Here is a 23,462-nt window from a genome sequence, read left to right as displayed (position 1 = left end):
CTTTGGAATTAGGTCATTTGCTGTTCAGCCAGAGACAACCAGGTCTATTTCAGGACATTGTAAAGATTATGACATACTTTCTGCAAATCTGTTAGCATAGTACATGATCCATGGTAAGTCTCAGCAAACACTGACGTCATTGTCATCATCATCAACTTTGAGAGGGGAGTCACTACTTAAAAATCTCTGTACATGACTTAGGAATGTTAATCATTCTGTTTCCTGCTCTCAGATATAAGTGTTTACAAAACATTATAAAGAGTAGACTCATGCTAGGTAAGAAACACTGAACTTACTTCTGGAGACTCTGTCTTCTGTACAAGGAATTTCTTCCTTGGGTATGCTTTTCAGTTTTTGTCCCTGTCTTATTGTTTGGTACTTGTTTGTGTTTTAATTTCTTAAATCAAGATGGAGAATGATTTTTGTATCACAAGGCCTTTATATATGAAGTTTGTTATTAAACAACCCCAAGCCTTCCTTTCTACTCATTCCAGCATTTTGTAATACATAGACACTGCAGTGAGAGTCCAGGCTCATGGTAATTCTCTTACATTGTTATGAAAATTAGATAATGTATTGTGAAAATGTGTATAAACAATGTTTCTACCCCATTGTTAGCCATTACTATATTTACTATTTCCTTATAGTCTTTAAATATTATAAAATCTTGTCACTCAAACTGTAAAAGTACCTAGGTTAACTAGTTTGACTAGTTTCAAGTGAGGTCAGTTGGTTGTACTCTGCTCCCCCTCTGTCCTATACAACAATGGAACAAGTCATAGAACACCTGAACATGAGCTGCTCATTGTTCACAAAAGCTAAAAAGCCAAGGTGCGTAATTCACTTTCAGTAATGTCTTCCCAGTAGCACTAAAGTCATAAAAATGCTTAAGTCCACCGTAGACAAATGCAAAAATGGTTCCTCTGATTCACTAGATAATAATCTCATCATAAATAGTTTATTCAGCTAAAATCAATTCAAAGTTCCACAATTTTGTCCAAAACATAAATCTTCTTCTATTTGAATTACTCATAAAGCTGGGTTTTTGTCAGAAAGTAACGTTTTTCTATGTAAAACCCCAAATTACTAGAAATTGCTCAAAATTCTCCATCTGATATAGAGTTAGACAATGTATGGCACAAATAGAAAAGGAGAGACGTACAGCTTATCTTCACATCTTCTTACCTGTCTTCTTATCTGTCTTACTGCTTCCTTTTTCTTTCTGCCATTTCAACCACCCTATTATAGGCTCTTATCATAACCAGAGTCCATGCCTCATATGGAAAACACGTATGTGGAGTAGCACCTACTCCACACATGTTAGTTTCTTCCTTCACAAAACCCTTTCAACTCCCACATTCATTTGCTAAAACACTACTATTTTCATTCTTTTCACCTACCAAAACTAGCATGTATGCATACATATTTGCATATGTGTGCATATTACAAATTTTTAATTTACATTAAATAATTAAATATCTTTAGTTTTTGTTTTGCTTTTTTTTTTAATTTTTGTTTTGTGGTACTGGGGTTTGAACTCAGGGCTTCACACTTGCCAGGCAGGCTCCCTATCACTTGAGCCACACCTCCAGCTTTAAACATCTTTAAATAAGCAGAAAAAAAAAAAAGAAATTCTGAAAAACAGAAAACATAGCTCTTTGGTAGAATAATGTTTAATACTTCAGGTAGCTTATAAAAGTTATGTAAAGAAATAATAATAATATAAGAACTTGATATATATAATAAAAATCTAAAATACCAGTATTTTCACTAAATATTCTTTGCAGAGGGTATCCATCTATAGTACATAAAAGATCGTACAAATTGGTGAAGAAAACCATTGTTATTCCAAAAGATTAATTAGCAAGCACAAACAGATAATTCATTCAAGAGGAAATATAATTTAAAAATAAATAAATTGAAGAAATGCTTAATGTAGCAGTAGTAAGATACAGAATACAATCTATAAGTTACAGCCTATAAATGATAAGACACAGAAGACAGTATAAAAGACGGAACACTGATGGTAATATAGGTTTGGAGTCAGATTGCTTAAACACTAGCGTTACATCTCTAAACTTCTCCTGTGTCCATACTTCCCTCACGTGGTTGTTTGAAGGATTAGTAAAACAACCTTGCTGAAGAACCTAGTAAAATGCCTAACAGAAAGAGAAACTACTGTAAGTAGTCAATAGATGGTTGTTACCATAGTGATTATTGCTTCTATTATATATATACTATATATACCATATGATATCTAAGAATTTAATTAACACCTAAAATCTCCTTCAAGGCCTAGCACAGTGGGTCATACCTGTAATACCAGCTACTCTAGAGGCAGAGATCAGGAGGATTGTGATTCAAGGCCAACTCAGACAGGGACCCATCTCAAACAATAAATTGGGTGTAAGCATGCTCCTATTATCACAGTTTACGTGGAGTATAAATAGGAAGCATCACAGCCCAGGCCGGCCAAGGCAAAAATACAAGATCCTATGTGAAAAGAACTAAAAGCAAAGGGGCTGGGGGTTTGGCTGAGTGGTAGAGCACCTGTTGGGACACACAGGAGGTAAAGATTCAAAGGATTGTGAAGCCTCTGGACTTCTCTTTGTCTCTGCAATTAAGTTCAAGTTTCAATATTTTAATAACTTAGAGATAGCTGGGCTTGAAGACATAAGCGATACTTAAGTCAGTTATATGGATAAGATAAAATTCAGAAAGCACACTGGGAACTCAACTGCAATTTAGCATGATGCTTTGTAGGAAATTTCTAAATTTCAAGCAATTCATTTAAGAAAAAATATATTTATATTCTTTATAGTGAAAAATGCCCTATCCAATCACATGTGTATGTATGAATATACATATGTATGTATAAAAACAGCCTTTTAAAGCAATTTGTCCTCATATTTAAATAGTTTTGATTATGCAGGGGTCAAATTATATAGGTTTTAACCCTATATAATTCAAAAAAACAGAAAAGAACTTTCTGTAAAAGGATGTTCAGTACAGCATTCTCTATAAGAGCAAAAAAGAAAGTAAATAATAGAAAAAATGAGAAGGGAATAGTACAAAATATGTAAATTTATTCAATTAAATATGCAAAAATAATACTGCTTAGAGAGTTGTTGGTGGCAATGAAAAATGCTTATGTAGTAATATGTGGGGAGGTATTACATAAACATTTTTAGGTGTATTTATCACCATATTTAATTGAAATAACAAGCATAAATTGAAACCCACCTATACTCCCTTCATTGAACATTTCTCTGGAGTGACTTTGGTCTCTGATTTTAAATTCAACCATTTGATCATCTGTCCTACTTCCTGGAACATTTCTCAGTGGCATACCTTTCCATTCATCACTCTGAATACGGATAAATAATAAGTGACAGCTCTATATATACATGGTCTTGGGAACTGGATGACACACAAATGAGTAGGATTTGGTGCCTGATCCCGTGGTGTTTACAATCCTGGCAGGGAGCCACATGTGGATCAGAGTGACATGGAAAATGCATGTGACTGCTGTATAATAGAAGCATTAGCAGTGTGCTCTGAAAGCCTAGCTACACATTTCTTATTTTCTACAGACTTGCTCGAGTAGCTATTCAAAACATATTTAATTGATTGATATTCAAGTAGACTGAAGTAATGTCTCCATTTAACTGAGCAAGTGATTCAGCTAGAATTTCCAGAATGTCTGGTCATGTTAATGAACTTGCAGGGTGGCAACTGGCTACTTCTTTTAGCACACCATGGAAAAAGAGCTAACAAAAAAAAACTACATCTTCAGAGACAGGAGTATTAAAGTATAAACTTTAATTCTTCTTTACATTCAAATCAGAAGTTAACATATTTTCATAAGCATAAGAGTCATCTGAAAAAATTTATTAAAAATACAAATCCAATAGCTCTGGGATGAGCCCAGGAGTAAACACCTGAAGTTATTAACAATTTGTCATTTTATTCAATTTAATAAGCATGCTTTTTGCAGATGATACTCTACCACAATGAGCTTTAATAATCACACCCTAATTGAGAAAAAATACTTTTACAAAATACTCAAGCAGAAAAAAGTTTAATACATTTTCTATTTAAGAAATGTCATTGCTATACACTTAGACTCTGATGTTAATTAAACACTATTGTATGTATAACTTACATCCATCAACATTACAATCTCTGTTTATTTCTTCACTTGTTAAGATGAAACACAATTTTGTGAAATTGAATTTTCATCACCTGAAGCCTAATCCTAAACTAACCTGACATGTATCTTTGGAAGTGGGATGCTTCAAATTCCCCTGCAGACCTCATGTAATGACAGGCACACCAAAATTTTACTCACTGATACTCAGAATCCTGAAAGCAGAAAACAATAGAAAAATGAAATTTGTAAATAATTTTGGGAACATATTTTCTTCCTTCTAAACGCCTTATATTGTGTGCAAGTTCAGACTTGCACATGAAAATTTTATCACTTTTGAAAATTTGCCACAGTAAAGAGAAAGAATGCGTAAGACAAAAGAAATTATTCAGGTGGAAAATTAGTCCCAATATGTAACAGGATTAACTTTATCATTTGCTATAAAATCTATGTTTGTAACACAACATATGATTCAGTAATTTATAAATTCTCATAGTTGTTCCAACAATAACAATACAGGAAAAGCATAATATAAAAATTCAGAACTATTTCCAGTCTCAGTTCCATTACTAGCAAGTTCTGTAACTTGGAGAAATCATTAAACTCTCGGAACTTCAATTTCCACATTTTTAAAATTCAATGTGTGAACACTAGATGGTCTGTAGTGTCTTTTTTAAAATGCTAAAAGGCCAAAAAATAAATAATAGAGTAAAAGAGATTTCACACTCACAGAAAACTATCAGTTGATGTTGAAAGATGCCCATAAAATATTGAGAATTTACTGTATTGCCATTGCCTAGCATTCTTTGGCCCCGGTAATAAGTCCTCAATTAATACTTGGTAGATAAATAAATGAATGAACCAGTGAAATTATGTAGAATAAGAAATATGGTTTGGTAGTTACTTCTTTTTTGTGTCTATTAAAAAATTAGCATACTGAATTTTGGTTAGCCAATCAATGAACACTCATTTTGACCTCTTGTGAAAAGAGGCTATAAAAGAATCAAAGCCTCTGGTTGAGGAGCTGAATGTCCACATAAGAAAAAATCTAAAATAAGTACCAAATCCACATGAAAATGTGAATTGGCAACCTGATTGCCAGCCTCAGGACTGGGGAAACAGAGAGCAAGATCCTAATAAGCATACCTAGGAAGTGTGCTGACATCCTGAAAGAGGTAAGGTCCAAGGGCTGGCAGATAAGGGCTTTGTGGAAAGAGAAAGTCATGTTAATGGTGCAGCAAGCAGTCACTCTTCTAGGAAGAAGACACCAGAGGAAATGAAGCGAATGATGGATGGCTAGACAGTGTTAACGGGGGAATTTTAACACTTGACATTTTATCATTTTCTCCTCAGGAATAAGGACAGAAAATATGTTCAGATTTCTCTGTCTAAGATGGAAGCATCTAGCCACCTGTGGCTCCGAAGCACCGGCAATGTGTCTGCTTTGAACTGAAGTGTGCTCTAAGTATAAAATACACACTGGATTTCAAAAGACTTGGTACCAATCCGATTTCTTTTACGTGAACTAAGTATGAAATGGAGCTGATTATTCTGTATGAAAATACAGTATTTGTAGTATACTCTTTTCACTTTTTTTTTTTTTTTTTGCCAAAAATAAAAAAGAAATGCTACAGAAAAGTTTTCTACTGTACTAGTCTGGTAAATAAAATACATCCAGCAGTGTGCCATTCTCCCACCTCAAAAAAATTGTTTTTCTAACTTAATCCTATTGTAATTAATATAACTTGGAATTAAAATGGAAATTCTGGGGAAACTCCAAGTAGCACTGGGGAGTTAGGAGATGTAATCATTTTTCCCATTTCTGCTTTGAACTAGTACACCCTCGGGGTTGGGGGGAGAAGGATCTACCAGCTGAGTGGTCTTTCAGCTGAGTGGACCTCACTCCTCACAGGCCCTAAAGAGTGTATGATCCTGGCGATTCTGAGTTGCTAGTTCTAATCACTTGCTACAAATACTTCCCATTTCTCCAGTACTTGGTCTATATAATGCCATTTGGCTGGGACAAGAGGCACAATACCTCTGGGCTTCACAAGCCAGCTCAATATAAAATGCTTCCTGTCTCTCTGACCCAGCCACCCTGGTTTGTCCACTTAACAGGAATTCCTGCTGACACTCTGTCACCCCTAGTTCTTCTGATTTATAAACTAATTGCATGTGGAACTCCACCACTATCTGTTTCTGTTTTCTTTTCCTGGTCATCTTCTTCACTACCATATTTGAAGAGTAAAGCATGCCTTTATATTTAACCATCTTTACAAAACCGTCTTTAGAAAAATACTGTCCAGGCAGAATTCGCAGCACCAATTGAATTCCTTTGCTTACAGAGTGAGAGCCGTTAGTAGTTTGACTTGAATGCGTATGATAGGCAAACACAATTTGGGATCTCAGATTAGTAGACTACCTTGACTAGCATTTCTCAGAAGTTTCCAAAGTTTTATTGTAGCCTGAATACCATTAACTACAAAGCTGTATCCTCCATAACTTCTCCATGATCTCTAAGGTCCTAAAAGTCTTTCTTTTAAGTGAAATTCCATTTCTCCTCACAGCACATTTGCTTCAAAGCATACTTCAATTATGGAAGTCCTGTTAATTTGAATATTCATAGAGAGGCCAAATATTCACTTTACTATTATGGTTCTAAACTCTTAGTAGATAAACAAGCTAAGAAATAAAGGTTTTCTTATTAATATCTTATCCTCTTTGTAGTTAAATTTTTTTAAGTAATCACATGGAAAGAATTTTAAAATCTTCACAAAAAAATTACCAAAAAGTAAACTACACAGCAAAGTTATTGCCTTTCCTAAAAATGATGTTTTGTAATAAAAAGTGAAAGTGGTTTTATAGAGTTAGGAAATTTTCTTCCAACTTTCCCAAATATAAATGTTTCTATGATGAAATTATTTAAATAAAGTGCTATTAGGAGCAAGTCTCCTAAAAAAACTTTGATGGTGTATATTAATTGCACAAATGGATTTCATTATGGTATTTCCATACATTCCTGATCACATTCTCACTCCTCCTGCCCCACTTTAAACAATCAAATGTTCTTTTCTCATACACATCTAGGAAGTACTTTGATCATACTCACCACCTCACCATTGCCTTTCAATCTCCCCCTTGGGTCATCCCCAAACAGTACTTGCTGTGCACTCATGTCATTCATTATGTTTTTAAGTCTAGATTCTGCATATGAAAGAGAATGTGTGATATTTGCCTTTCTCAATTTGGCTTATTTCACTTAACATGGTAATTTTCAGCTCCATCCATTTTCCTTCAAACAACAGAATTTCATTCTTTTCATAACTAAGTAATACTCCATTGTATATATAACTACATTTTCTTTAACCATTCATCAGTTGTTGGACAGATGGGCTATTGTGAATGGAACTGCTACAAACATGGGTGTACAGGTGTGTCTATTGCATATTGACTTACATTCTTTTGGATATACACCAGGAGTGGTACAGCCGAATCATAGAGTATTTCTAATTGTAGTTTTTGAGGAACCTCGGTGCTGATTTCCACAGCTGTTCTAGTTTACATGGTGCGTAGTGGTTCCTTCCCTCATCCTCCCAGACCCCTGCATCCTGGTCAACATCTGTTGTTTTCTTGATGACTGCCATTCTAACTGGGGTAAGATGGAATCTCAGTGTAGTTTTGGTTTACATGTCCTTTATGTCTAAAGACATGAATTAATACATTTCTTTATTTATTTACTTATTCAACTTGTTAACTACAACCTGTACTAAAATATGTGAAATCTAAAAACTTCTTAAAATTCCTCCCTGACTGAAAAAAAATTAAAAGAAAATCTTTTAACATGAGTAATGTAATACCCTGTACTTCCATTGTCATTCCTTTTAATTTTTCTTAAAATTATTACAGACATCATACATTTGATCTCCTAGGGTCCAGTGGATGTTTTTCTCACACCGGAGTTTAAAAAAATAAAACAAAATTAACTTTCTCAAAGAATTATTGTCATACTATTTTCTCCTGCAATCATCATTATCACCAATTTTTTTGATTGAAATATAGGCTATCTTTCCACTATATTCCAATCTCCTTGAACTATACCAAGGTTAAGAGTCACAGCCTAATGACTGTAACCCTTGGAGTATCCAAACTTGCAGCCATCAGAAGTTTGAGAATGTTCTATTGAGTATAAGATCCTACTTGCTTCAACCTCAATAGAATTCACCAACACCTCTTCCTTTGTGTTCAACAGTGCCCAGTGCCTGAGGCATGCTTAACAAGGACAGATCATTTAGTAATCTCTCCCTCCAACCTAGAAGGCCTGGAAATAGTCTTACTGTTTTATGTCTGGTGTTATGACTGAATGCTTGTGCCACCCCCCCACACACACACACAATTCCTATGTCAATGGGATGGTACTAGTGAAACCCAACAGTAGTTAACTTACTCGATTCTTAGAAATAGAGTTTGACATGTACATTCTTTTTATGAAACTGAAAGTTAACAATATCATCAATGTTTCTTAATTCAGTTCTTTTAAATGAGATATTTCAAATATGTATGCCATATTTGTCTAATTTTTTTTGATGATTTAGAATTTCCACTGTGATCGTCACTTGTGATAGTTATGTTCTTTGTGACCCTGAATGGAAGAAGTCTGTGTGTCCCCTCACTAAATAACTTGATAGTCTTATTTTAAAGTTATTTTGTTGACTTTGATTGATTTATCTTTTCTTTGACCTGTGGTCATTTGTGCTTCTCATTTTTAGTATGCTTGCCTCTAGCAATATTTTTCTGGATTGCTACTTTTAATAAGCTATAGTTTGTAAAAACAGTAGTGCTGATTTCTTTGATGTGTAAGTAAAATAAGAAGAAATGGGCTGAAAAAACATCCCAGGAACTCCTACTCATATGAGTGCAGGATTTAATTAAAAACTTTGAAAACTTTATTTGGGTTCTCAGAATCTCTGCTTCCTTTCTGCTTCTTATCAAAATTCCTGACAGTTAATTATGAGACAAAAGTTCTTTACATTGATTGAAGAAAAAGGAAAGAAGGGCATTGATCGACTTGGTGAAAGTAGAACTGCTAATTAAGCAGAAAACCTCTTAGCTTCTCCCTCTCAGTAGTTACTTAACAGATAAGGTTAAGACAATAAAAGAAGCATTTCCCTTAGTGTCCCAATGTTACCCAAAGCCACTGGTGCCTGACCCACAGTAGAAGTCAACATATTCCTTTCTAATACACAAATTCATGATTATCAACAAGAACAAAATCAACCTAGCCAAGAACAAAGAAAATTTCATTATTTTGGGCTAATTAGGATTACAATCCAAGAAAACATTGATTTAAGTAAAAGTATACTCCAGAGTTTTACAAAATGGAAGCCTCAAGGGGGTTGGACACAACAACACATATTAGTCATGAATTATGATTGGTGCTGGTAAACATTAAGCTGTCTTGCAAGAAAAGGGTTGGGTGTGTCAGTCTCTGGATAGTTTGGGAGAAGGAGTCCATTGTACAAAAGGTCAATAGAGGTTAACAGTGCTTCAGGAAACTGCAGGTTTGGCCCAGTGCAAAGGTCAGCTCACATCTGGGGGAGGAGAAGCATGTCAGTAACCCAGTTCAAAGGTTCACTTTAGACAAACATGACAGAAAAATGAGTCTGAGATCTAATTAACAATGGCCTCCCAGCTGCATTTTAAGTGCCCTGAACTAATGCTACTCCATTTTTTTTTCCTTGACAAGATTTATACAGTTCTTTAACCTGGCTGGATTGCCAGAATACCATTTAAGCAAAGCATAAGTGAAGCAGAGTTTATCACTTGACTTGTTTGAATCAGAACAGTGACTATTTATGTACAAACAACTTCCCACATACCACACCTTCTTCTACTTTATACACATTAACCCATTTAATGTAAGGTGACAAAACTAAAACTAAAGTACAGATCTAGGATGTACAACTAAACATGTATGACATCACAGCACTGTAGTTCCCAAGCCAGAATCAAACTCAGAGACCATCTGTTCACTCCCCTGTGGCAAAAACACTTTATGCAAGGAGCCATTAGAACCACATGGGTAATGTGACTTCCTTAGGCCCCTCTGAGCTGAAGGAGGAGCCAGAACTCTGGTTTCTAGCATCTGACATAAGTTATGCTCCCTCTGTATCTAACCACACATAGTTTTTCAGTGTTGAAACATTAAAATCATCTAATCCAAGTGTTCCTCTGGATATATCCATGTTTATACAAATGACACTTCCATCAATAAGTGGTAGTCACTCCTTGCTATGTCACCTCTCTCACTCTTTAGAACACAAGAACTCCCCTGGAGATGAAGATGCAGCAGCTGAAAATTGCTCAGCTGGACTACATCTCTCTACCCTCTCTACTGTTTATTCTAGGAAGAAAGAAAATTGAGGCCCTCTCTTTTGCAGCCTGCAATAAGACCAGGCTGGCTCTCATTCTTCATCCACAATAAAAGAAGTTATCAATAACTTTAAAGAGACCCTCCATGAACCAAACCAAGAGGCTCAGGAAGATAACTATTTCCAGGAAATCCTCTGTGGATGCTGGAGCTCTGAGTAGGAGAAACTTCTCCAATCTACAGTCCCTCTGGATTAAAGGCACTATAAAACTCCCAGGAATGTAAGGATCCCTTATCTCTTCCAGCTCTACATTCTTTACCTTGAAGCCATGAATAGTGAATGCAGAGGGTCTTACCTTTGGGTCAAGTTCACATGGACATTGATTACTGATTAGGGGTGGTCCCAAATGACATGTTTGATTTTTTTCTATTCATTGTTACTAATTACTGCATGGTAACTGCACAGGTATATAACAAATCAAGCTTCTCTCATAGTCATTATTATTACTATAGCTATATTCACATGGTTAACCTAAATAATTCTTTAAACTACTAACACTGAAAAATTCAGCTAGAAAGGGATTTCATTAGCCATATGCCATTTTATAATAAACTGTATTTTCTCCTGAATTGACTTTTAAAAATTGACACTAAATACTATGGAGTTACTAAAAAGAGAACGCACATAAAAGTTTCTCTTCCAGATCTTATTGAACTCTAGTAACCAGGAATAAAAAAATTCTTCACTGGAAAAGCATAAATGCGCAAAAAATTCTTCAGAAACCATGTTAAGTACTATAACCAGGGGTTATGGCTAATGTTAGTATCAACTTGACTTAGTGAATACCCAAATAGCTAGTAAAGCATTATTTCTGGGTATGTCAGTGAGAATGGTCCTGGACAAGACTGGCATTTGAACCAGTGAACTGAATAAGGAAGATCTGCCTTTGACCAATGTAGGCAGGCACCGATCAGCTAAGGTCTAAATAAAACAAAAAGCACAAGAGAAAACAAATTCACTCCTTGTCTTTTAAGGATCTCAAACATTCTTTTTCTCTTTGCCTGGGACACCAGGACTCCAGGTTCTCCAGCCTTTGTACTCTTATAATAGCATCAGCAGCCTTCTTGGTTCTCAGAACTTCAGTCTAAGACCCAGAGTTATATCATCAGCTTCCCTAGCTCTGAAACCTTCAGACTTGGACTGAGTCATGCTTTCACCTTCCTTGGCTCTCAAGGGATCTTGGCTTCCTTAATCATGTGAGCCAATTCTCCTAATAAATCCCCTCTTCTATATCGATGTATCAAATCAATCTATCAAGCAACTATCCATCTGTAGACAGAACTGATTTCATCAACAGATTAATCAACAGATTAAGTCTATTGGTTCTGTGTCTCTGGATCAAAGCAAGGCATTAGATGCTCGTAACACTGTTGCAAAGCCTAGAAGAACAAAAGTCAGGGAAAACTGCATATGTTTCAGGTATGTGGCCCCAAAGAGAAAGAAAGCCAATCCCACCCAAAAGCAGGACAAGGCAAATTGCGACTGCAAACTTCTCAGCTTTTCACAGCTCCAAAATGAGTGAAATGACAACCACTTACATCTGGGAAGCCTACTCAATCACTCACCACCATTACCGGAGGACAAAAAAAAAAAAAAAAATTCTGCCCACTTTCTTTTCCAGTCCCAAGTGAGAGCATCTCATTGACAGAACTGTAAATTTGGAATCCTGATAAGCAAGGAAATCCAAGAAACACAGTTTCCAGACTTCCAGCTGCAGTAATCCATAGCAGAGCTCAAAAGCAGTGAAAGGTTACAACTGCCAGCAGGCAGTTCTGAAATCAAAATTAGTCCAGCAAGAAAGCAAATTTCCAAGGCCTATCCTCATCACAAGAGAATCCAAGAAAATGCCTCTTCTCTTGCTGATACAACTGTAAGATAACAAATTACTTCTTAACCACATACAAATCATCTCCTTAGGACTTCTATTCCCCCAGAAGATAAAGTAATTCTTATTGACAAAATGATAGAGAAAATACTAAAGTCAATGTTAACACTGTATTGTCCCCACTACTAACATCCACCAAGAAGGGAACTTTATGTAAAATGTTAAGGGAACATTTCCTTCAATGATAAAAATTCCCAGATTCCCTCCTTTTTAGGCTAGATTGATTTTCCCCAGTTTTTAAGTAATACTTAGTTTTGCTTTCTGCACACATTAATAAATAATGACATCATAACTTTCCCAAAGACAATAAGAAAGTGTCACATTTCTTTTTAGCTTGAAGGACTTTTATTTGTCCCTCTCTCTTTAGATTTACACTCGGAACTTACTGTTTCACTTTCAGTTTAAAAGTGACCTTTTAATTAGGGATTTTCCACACATGATTCTTTTTCCAGAAAAAGTGCCAAAGTTTTTCCATTTACAGAAAGTTATTTAAAGTCTTTCTTTTCTCTAAAGGAATTTTAAAAATTCTCGATGCCTTCTCTTCATTATTATGCTTACTTTACTTATTTATTTATTTATTTTTGGTGGTACTAGGGGGTTGAACTCAAGGCCTCACACTTGCTAGGCAGGCATCCTACCACTTTAGTTACTCTACCAGCCCTTTTTGTGCTGGTTATTTTTGAGATAAGTTCTTACTTTATGCCTTTCCCACCTGAGCCGTGACCCTCCCATTGGTGCTTCCTCATGTAGTTGGGATGACATACACATGCCACCATGCCCAGCCATTGGTTGAGATGGGATTTCTATTTGGCCTGGGCTCGCCTTGTACTATGATCCTCCTGATCTCTGCCTCCAAAGTAGCTAGGATTACAGGCTTGAGCCACTGTGCCTGGCATTATACTTACTATCTTAATGAGAAAAAAAAGTATAAAATAAATATCTGTCAGTTGCAAAAATGTCATCTTTTAATATCTTATTAATTGCATCCTTCTTCTGACTCTTTTAAGAACCTTTGGAATGATGCAATAATAAATTTATCCCTTGGATATATAATGAAATAAGGAATATGCTTCTATGCCACAGTTATAACTATAGGAAATATGTTATGCATTATAAGGTTTCACATAAAATCCCAAAGTAGGTTTTATCTAGAAAAAAAGTTGTTTCAGGGGTTGAGGCAAGAATGAAGATTTAGAGTCTGCTCCTCTAAGAAGTTCTGGGTAGCATAATTTAGAGTCATTTCTACCATATAGGTCACACATTCTTCCACATTCTTTGATATCCTAATGTAGGATTATAAACAAGTGAATTGCCCCTTAAGTTGTCTGAAGGCATCATAGTTAATGGCAGAAGACCTTTCCAGAAAGTCATTTCAGGAGTAAAGGGTAGTTTGGGTTCCCCTGGGAGAAGAGGCCCTTAAACTGAGAGACAAGGGTTCTCTCATATGATCTGTCACATACCTCTTAGAGTGCCCGACCAGAACTGGTTAGGCCAGATGGCTTCTCACTTTCTCAGGCCAGTAGGTGAGAAGCACAGCTATGGGCTGATGGCAACCTAATGCTGACCTGCTCAGCCACTATAAGCAGGACATTAGCAAGATCAGCCTTAGCTACTCTTATTGACCACCGATGCTAAAGTCCTGAGGAAATCTGGCTAAATGCGAACAAAATGATAGAAGTGGCCCTTTGATCATCATTTATAAACTACAACTTTGGGTGTATAGTATAGTTCTCAGTATGTCCCCACATCATAAAGAAGTGATCTTCAGTTGTGCTCCCTGGGTTTTTATCTCATTCTGCTACTAATAGCTATGTGATCTGGTATAAATTCAACAACCTCTCTTAGCCTATTTTTTCACCTGAAAACTTAAGATGATAGCAATACTACCTCATATATGTGTTGAGGAGATTAAGTGAAATAATGAGCAGTGTTTAGTATAGACATTTTCACATACCCTAATACACAATAAAGAGCTCAATATGCACTTCAATAGCTATTAGTATTTTAATCACATACAAGTGTTCTTCATTCCTGACATTTATTTCTTTACAAGTTACTGAACTAGTGTATGTATAAAAATAAAACTGTACAAGCCACTTCTCTGATAGGAAGACCAAAGTTGAGAGAAATTAATCAACCAAGCATATATAGTATTGGAATAATCTTTTATTAAAATATAGCCACTCAGTTTTGGTAAGTATATACTTTACTGGATTTATGAAAGAGTAATTGCAAAAGTCAGATTATCTATCAATCCATGTTGTATGGTCAGCATTATTTGCTACCAGAACTCAGTGCTGGGTTAATCAGGGTTAAACCTCTATAAACTAGCAACTGGGTATGAGCCCTACATTCTAAAAAGTTATTACAGGTAAAAAGTAACTTTTCTCAACCTTACACTTATAAAACAAGGTGCCTGACCCAGTAAATGTCTTCCTCCTACCTCTATGCCCAGAACTTCTTTCACTAGTAGCAGTGTTAAGTGTCTACTGTCTTGTGTGTTAGAAATAGCTGTAGAATTTCAAATGAACAGAGTGAAAGTAATTCAGGGAGATTATTTTTAGCTGATAACTGTCTGCTTGCCTATTTCACAAGAGACCAGCTGTGTCAAATTCTGAGAAAACAAATACTATAACCTAGTTTTTCACAGAACTTTTTCTCTCTATGACTATCAAAGAAATTCACAGTATTTCCCAGGGGTAGACATTCTTTCTTCAGGTCTGTGTGTGTGTGTGTGTGTGTGTACCCCAAAGGTCACACAAATCAAACTATAAGGCTACAAATAGGATTCCCATTTGAATTCTTACCCCATGGCTCTCCTCCTCAACTACCTCAACCAATTCTTCACAAACTGAAAGTGGCAGAAGTGGAAGCTGAGTTACCACTGAGTAATCATCAATTGTTTCAAATCCCAGCTGGGTAGATGTGGATGCATAAAATCAGAAACTGCCTTACATAATGAAAGCTTAATTATTATTAGATAGTTGATATCCTCAAAAAAGTAAATAAAGTTGCCACTATTGGAATAAATGCCCAATAATGGACATTTTAAGATTAAAATTTTGAAAGAAAGCTGTGTAAACTCTATGTGTAGGTATTTTAATATGTTCATTCATTCAACAGAGCTATTTTGAACTCTGCTGTGCGCCAGGCTCTGTAATAGATACTAGGGATATTATGATGGGTAGAACACTAAAATTCCCAACCTTTGTAGAGTCTACATTCTAGAAAAAGAAACATGCAAACAAATAAGGGAAAGAACATAACATATTCTTTATGCTGTTTCATAAAGAAAAGCATAAAATCAGGGGGCACCTCAATGCCATGCAACTGCATGGGGCTCAGAGTTCTTATGCCCGAAGGAGGCTGTGGACTTCATGTAGTAATACACAGTATCACAGGGAAAGCACATAGTGAACTTGATCCCACTGGTTTCAAGACAGAAGATGATGTTAAGGCTGTGAGTATTGAGGAAGAAGAGGTGAGTGTTGTGCTAGAAGTACTCAGAATTCTATGATACCCTCTCCATCCTGAAAATGGTGGTGTGAATACCAAAAAAAAAAAAAAAAAAAGAAAGAAAGAAAGAAAGAAAAAGCTTTCTTACCTGGAGCAAGAACTTTGAGACTCCTTCTTGAAGTTCAATGAATCAGCCACATTGTATTTTTTCTATAATTAATAACAGCATGATGACAAACTTGCAAACACATCAATGTTTTTGGTTTGAGGCTTTGGGGAAGTTTTGCCCATGACTTTGTTTTCCTTTTGTACACTTTTTCATACCCTTAACATCTAAACATTTGATCCACAAATAATACTAATACAGCTTAAGGTAATGAAAGAGTAGAGGGAAAAGGAGGGAGAGATTGATGAACAGAAGGAGGACTGAATGGATCCAAATCTTCACTTTGTGTAACTAAGTCAATACAAATGTTCGGGGCCAGGAATTATCTGCATCAACTCTTAACTCCTTGCTCCCCAGCTCCCATACCCTTGTCTTGGCTGCAGAGACCAGTTTAAAGAAGCAGATGACGACAGTACTAACCTCACTTCAAACATGAAGAAAGCTGATTTTAGGGAGTTAGTGTGGTTTACACTATGCTGAAGAAAACCAAAGAGGAAATCTACAATAAAGCAACCTGAAGTGGATTGAATCATTGGAATTAAGACTTGTCAGAACATATTACAGCTTTACTGGGGTATCAAAAGACATGGAAGTCTATCACTTTTAGTCACTTCACCATTATCCACTTAGAAAAGTTATGATTTTATATTGTGTTGATGCAATTATTTAAAGGAGCAAGCCAGGAAAACATTGAATAAAATAATGTAATGTGTGGGATGTAATTGAAAAGAATCAATAGGAAAATCAAATTTTAAAAGAAAAATTAACTCTACTAGAAAACAAAGGTCTACCCATCACTGCCATTTTCCATCTCTGAGGTTCCAGGCAATTAGAGCTGTCTTAAGAAACTGTTCATCCACAACTTTCTCAGAAATAGGTCATATTTTAGAATATAAAAGAAGTTTTAACAAACATAAAAAAATAGAAATAACCTTCTCATTTTGTCATTCCACAGTGGAATAAAATTAGAAATTAATAACAAGAAACTCATTAAAAAAATATTCAAACATGTCAAGACTGAACAATACAACACTGAATGATCAGTTGGTCCTTGAAGAAATAAGGAAGGAAATAAAAAATTTACTAGATTCAAATGAAAATGAAAACGCAACTTACCAGAACCTTTGGGACACAACAAAGGCAGTGTTAAGAGGAAAGTTTATAGCAATGAGTACCTACATTAAAAAATCAGATGGATTTTAAATAAACAGCCTAATGATGCTCCTTAAGGTCTTAGAAAAACAGGAACAAGCCATACCCCAACTTAGTAGGTGGAAGGATAAACATAGCCATGAAAGTTTGGAAATAAGTAAAACTCAACAGATGAGTAAATAAGCAAATGAAATGAGTGAAAGAATCAAACACAAAAAAGGCAATAAACTGGCAGGAATTACCACATACCTTTCAATATTAACACTGAAAATTAATGGCCTCAATTCCCAATCAAAATACACAGAATGGTGATTGGATAAAAAAGCAAGACCTAATAATTTGTTGCATACAAGAAACACAATCTTGAGGGATTTGAGATGGTGGTTTGCTGATAGCTCTGAACTCCAGGCAAAGCTCCACAAACCTGAAGGAACATGGAAACTGTGGGCCCTGGAAAGTCATGTCCCAGGCCCCACAGGCAGTGAAGAAGCAAAACTGTGCCTGAACCTAAAGCAACTGAAACAGAATGCATGGAGAAGCTTTTGCAGATTTTCACTTCTTACAGTACTGTCAGCAGAGCCAAGGGCAGGAGCTGGGCCTAAGAGCCAACTGCTGGCTCCCCCAGTGATCAGCAGTAACTGATTTTCATTAGGGATTACTGGAATTTCAAGACTGCAGTTCAATAACCGAGACAGCTTTAGTAGCTAAGCCTTCTTTCCCTATGTGGAACAGGGGATAGAATTCAGTATCTTGAGAATAAGAAGCTGAAGGGATTAATATTGAGCCTCTATCCCCACCCCTATCTTGAGACAAGAAAACACACCAGAGCTCAACCATCACCTAGCCCTGTATAATCCTTCATAAAACCACAATCACAGAGGCACAAGGGATTGGAACCCCAAAACAAAAACATTCCCAGAAGGATAAGTCTCAACACAAAACTTAAAGCAACAAGACAACAGCTCCTCCTCAAAAGCAAACTCTACCACTAAGAATCTAAACAACAGTGAAGAGAAGGAAATATCAACAATTGAATTACAAATAGAATATAATAAATGATTAATGAGGTCAAAGAAGAGATACAGAAGCTAATGTCTGATCACAAAGAGGGTATGAATAAACAACTAAAAGAACTCAAACAGAATTCAAGCAAATACATGAATAAAACCAAGAAGAACATGTAGGATAAGAAAGAGGAAGTCAATAAAGACATTAATATCCTGAAAAAGAATCAATCTCAATGAAGAGCTCAAAATCCCAATTAAAATCTCAATCAAAATTTTATTGCGGCACTATTCACAATAGCCAAGTTATGGAAACAGCCAAGATGCCCCACCACTGACGAATGGATTAAGAAAATGTGATATCTATACACAATGGAATTCTATGCAGCCATGAAGAAGAACGAAATGTTATCATTCGCTGGTAAATGGATGGAATTGGAGAACATCATTCTGAGTGAGGTTAGCCTGGCCCAAAAGACCAAAAATCATATGTTCTCCCTCATATGTGGACATTAGATCAAGGGCAAACACAAGGGGATTGAACTATGAGCACATGATAAAAGCGAGAGCACACAAGGGAGGGATGAGGATAGGTAAGACACCTAAAAAAATTAGCTAGTATTTGTTGCCCTTAATGCAGAGAAACTAAAGCAGATACCTTAAAAGCAACTGAGGCCAATAGGAAAAGGGGAACAGGTACTAGAGAAAAGGTTAGATCAAAAAGAATTAACCTAGAAGGTAACACCCATGCACAGGAAATCAATGTGAGTCAATACCCTGTATAGCTATCCTTATCTCAACCAGCAAAAACCCTTGTCCCTTCCTGTTATTGCTTATACTCTCTCTACAACAAAATTAGAAATAAGGGCAAAATAGTTTCTGCTGGGTATTGAGGGGGTGGGGGGGAGAGGGAGGGGGCGGAGTGGGTGGTAAGGGAGGGGGTGGGGGCAGGGGGGAGAAATGAACCAAGCCTTGTATGCACATATGAATAATAAAAAAAAAAAAAGCTTGGCAAACAGTGGAACAAATTGAAAACAGAGTATCAGGAACAGAAAACAAAGTAGAGGAATTAAATCAAATAGTAAAAGGACAGGAAAAAATCCTAACAAAATATGAATGAAACATACAAGACATCTGGGACACCATGAAAAAACCAAACCTATGAATCAGGGGTATAGAAGAAAGAGAAGAGATACAAACTAAAGGCATAGATAACCTTTTAAGTAAAATAATAGCTAAAAACTTCCCCAACCTTAAGAAAGAGAAGACCATCAGATGCAAGAAGCTTAGAGAACATGAAACCATCAGGATCAAAAAAAGAAATACCCCCAGACATATCAGAATCAAAACATTCAACATACAGAACAAAGAAAGAACATTGAAAGCTGCAAAAAAGAAAAGACAAGTCACATATAAAAGCAAACATCCATTACAGTAACGTCAGATTTCTCAACACAAACTCTAAACACAAGAAGATCATGGAAAGGCATAGTTCAGGTCCTGAAAGAAAACAACAGTCAACATAGACTACTCTATTCAGCAAAACTATCCTTCCTAATTGAAGGAAAGTTTAAAACCTTCCATTACAAGGAAAATCTAAAAGACTTCACAACTATCAAGCCAGCACTGCAGAAAATACTCAAAGGACTCTTACACACAGAAGAAAAAACTAGCATGAGACAGGAAGATGCGAGAAAGAATAAACCCTGTTGATAATAAACAAGGAATAGGTAAAAAGTAACAATGGAATAAAAATGACTGGAAATGCCACATGCCTCTCAATACTAACACTAAATGTTAATGGATTTAATGCCCCAATCAAAACACACAGAATAGCAAACTAGGTTAAAAAACAAACCCAACCACATGTTGCTTAACAGAAACTCATCTCACTGAAGAAAACTAAACACTGGCTTAAAGTCAAAGGGTAGAAAAAGGTTTTCCAAGAAAATGGACCTCATATACAGTCAGGAGTACTTATACTCATATCTGACAAAGTACACTCCAGACTAACATCAGACAGAAGAGAAAATGAAGGTTACTTCATATTAATTAAAAGAACAACTCATGAGGAGGAAATATCAATTCTGAACATATACACACCAAACATAGGGGAGCCAACTACATTAAAAAAAAAAGTTAATGAATCTAAGAGCACAGATAGACCCTAACACAGTGATAGTGGGAGACCTGAACACCCCACTGTCACCAATAGATAGATCATCCAGGTAAAAGATCAACAAAGAAACTTCACAACTACTGCACATGTTAGACCAAATGGACATTATAAACATCCTCAGAATATTCCACCCAACAACCAGGCAATACACATCTTTTATGCAGCTCATGAAACTTTCTCCAACATAGATCATATTGTAGGACACAAAACAAGTCTCAACAAACTCAAGAAAATTGAAATACCCACCCCCCATATCATATCATATCACAATGGAATAAACTAGACCTCAAAAACAAAAAAAAAAACACAGAAAATATTCAAACACATGGAGACTAAACAACACACTGCTATAAGATCAGTGGGTGACCAAAGAAATAAGGAAAGAAATTAAAAAGTTCCTAGAATCTAATAAAAATGAAGATAAAACCTATTAGAATCTGTGGGACATGACAAAGGCTATACTAAAGGGAAATTTTATAGCTATAAGTACCTCCATTAAACAAACAGAGACTTCTTAAGTAAACAATCTAATGATGTACCTTAAACTTCTAGAAAAACAAGAATAAAGGAAACCCAAAACTGGCAGATGGAGAGAAATAACAATGAGAGATGAGATCGAGAACAAAAAGTCTATACAAAGAATCAGTGAAACAAAAAGTAGGTTCTTTGAAAAGATTAATAATTGACAAACCCTTAGCCAAAATAACAAAATGAAGGAGGGCAAAGATCCAAATTAATAAAATCAAAGATGAAAAGGGGGACATAAATACAAATGCCAACAAAGTCCAGAAGATCATTAGAGAGTACTTTGAAAATTTATATTCAAGTAAACTGGAAAATCTAGACAAAATGGATAAATTTCTAAATGCATATAACCAACCACAATTGAACAAAGAATACCTTAACCACCTAAATAGATCCATTACAAGCAATGAAATTGAAGTAGGAATGTACAGCCTCCCTACAAAGAAGAGCCCAGGACCTGATGGATTCATGGCTGAATTTTACTAAATCTTTGAAGAAGAACTAACACCAGTACTCCTCAAACTTGTTTTTAATTATTATTATATTCATATGTGCATACAATGTTTGGGTCATTTTTCCCCCTCCTCAAACTTTTTCAGGAAATAGAAAAGGAAGGAACACTACCAAACTCATTCTATGAAGCCAGCATTACAATCATTCCAAAACCCAATAAAGACACAACAAAAAAGAGAGTTATAGGCCAACATCATTAATGAACGTAGACATAAAGATCTCAACAAAATATTGGCAAACAGAATTCAACAACACATTGAAAAGATCACACACCATGACCAAGTCAGTTTCATTCCAGGGATACAACACATGTAAATATAATGCAGCATATAAATAAAAGCAAGGACAAAAACCACGTGATCTTCTCAATCAATGCAGAAAGACCCTTTGACACAATTTAACACCTTTTCATTATAAAAGCTCTGAAACAACTTGGAATAGAAGAAATGTTCCTCAACATACTAAAGGCTAGATATGACAAGCCTATAAGGCAACATTGTACTAAATGGAGAACAACTGAAACCATTCCCGCTAAAGTCAGAAATGAGACAGGGATATCCACTTTCCCCATTCCTATTCAATATAGTTTTGGGATTCCTAGCCAGAGCAATAAAACAAGAGCAAGAAATACAAGGGATTCAAATAAGGAAGGAAGAAATCAAACTATCCTTATTTGCAGATGACATGATCCTATATCTAAAAGATCCTAAAAACTCTACCAAAAAACCATTAGAAATCATAAACTCCTTTAGCAAAGCAGCAGGTTACAGATTAAAATACAGAAATCGGTAGCCTTTCTATATAACAACAATGAAATGGAAAACAATCCCATCTACAATAACTTCAAAAATAACAAAGTACCTTGGAATAAATTTAACAAAGGAAACAAAAGACCTTTTCAATGAAAACTATAAACCACTGCAGAGAAAAATTGAAGAAGACATCAAAGGATGGAAATATCTCCCATGCTCATAGGTTGGTAGAATCAACATTTTAAAAATGAGCATACTACCAAAAGCAATCTACATGTTCAAAGCAATCCATATCAAAATTCCAATGACATTCTTCACAGAAATAGAAAAATCAATCCTAAAATACACATGGACACAAAAGACCTTGGATAGCCAAAGCAATTCTGAGCAAAAAGTCCAATGCTGGAGATATCACATATACCTTACTTCAAACTATACTATAGAGCCATAACAATAAAAACGGCATTGTTTTAGCACAAAAACAGATAGGAAGACCAATGGATTAGAATAGAAGACCCAGACATAAACCCACACAGCTACAGCCAATTGATCTTTGACAAAGGAGCCCAAAACACCTGATGGAGAAAAGGCAGCCTCTTCAACAAATATTGCTGGGAAAACTGGATATCCACATGCAGAAGACTGAAACTAGATCCCTGTCTTTCATCCTGTACCAAAATCAACTCAGAGTGGATCAAAGACTTTAAGGCTTGAAACTCTGAAACAGCTACAGGAAGTAGAGGAAATACACAGGAACAGAGAGGCACAGGGAACTACTCCCTAAGCAGAACTCAAAAGGCTCAATAACTAAGAGAAAGAATGAACAAATGGGACTGCATCAGACTAAAAACCTACTGCACAGCAAAAAGAAACAGTCACTACACCTAAGAGATTGCCCACAGAATTGGAAAAAATTCTTCCCAGCTATCTGATAAAGGACTATTATCCAAAATCTATAGGGAACTCAAAAAACTCAATCTGCAAAGAATCAGCATCCCAATGAAGAAATAAGCACATGAATTAAATAGGGAATGCTCAAAAGAAGAGGTACAAATGGCCAGTAAATACATTAAGAAGTGTTCAGCTTCCCTGGTATAAAAGAAATGCAAATCAAAACTACACTTAAGATTTCCTCTCACCTGTTAGAATGGCCAAAATCAAGGGAAAGAACAACAACACATGCTAGTGAGGATGTGGCAAAACAGGAACACTATTCACTGTTGGTGGGAGTGCAAATTAGTATAACCACTAT

At 35.8% G+C, this 23,462-nt stretch overlaps 1 long non-coding RNA gene across 1 annotated transcript; it reads right to left on the bottom strand.

Moving 5' to 3' along the window:
• Window positions 1-9,208: 9,208 nt before the first annotated feature.
• Window positions 9,209-22,875, bottom strand: LOC141423055 (uncharacterized). Its single transcript, XR_012447713.1, has 3 exons — window positions 22,786-22,875; window positions 16,068-16,129; window positions 9,209-9,738 (listed from the first exon to the last, which is right to left on the bottom strand). It is a non-coding gene; the product is annotated as an uncharacterized lncRNA (long non-coding RNA).
• Between the last annotated feature and the right edge of the window lie 587 nt (window positions 22,876-23,462).

The sequence above is a fragment of the Castor canadensis genome, chromosome 5 (assembly GCF_047511655.1).
Source record: "Castor canadensis chromosome 5, mCasCan1.hap1v2, whole genome shotgun sequence".
Taxonomy (NCBI): domain Eukaryota; kingdom Metazoa; phylum Chordata; class Mammalia; order Rodentia; family Castoridae; genus Castor; species Castor canadensis.
Note: the sequence above shows the minus strand (reverse complement) of the source record. Positions and strands in the feature narration are given on the sequence as shown.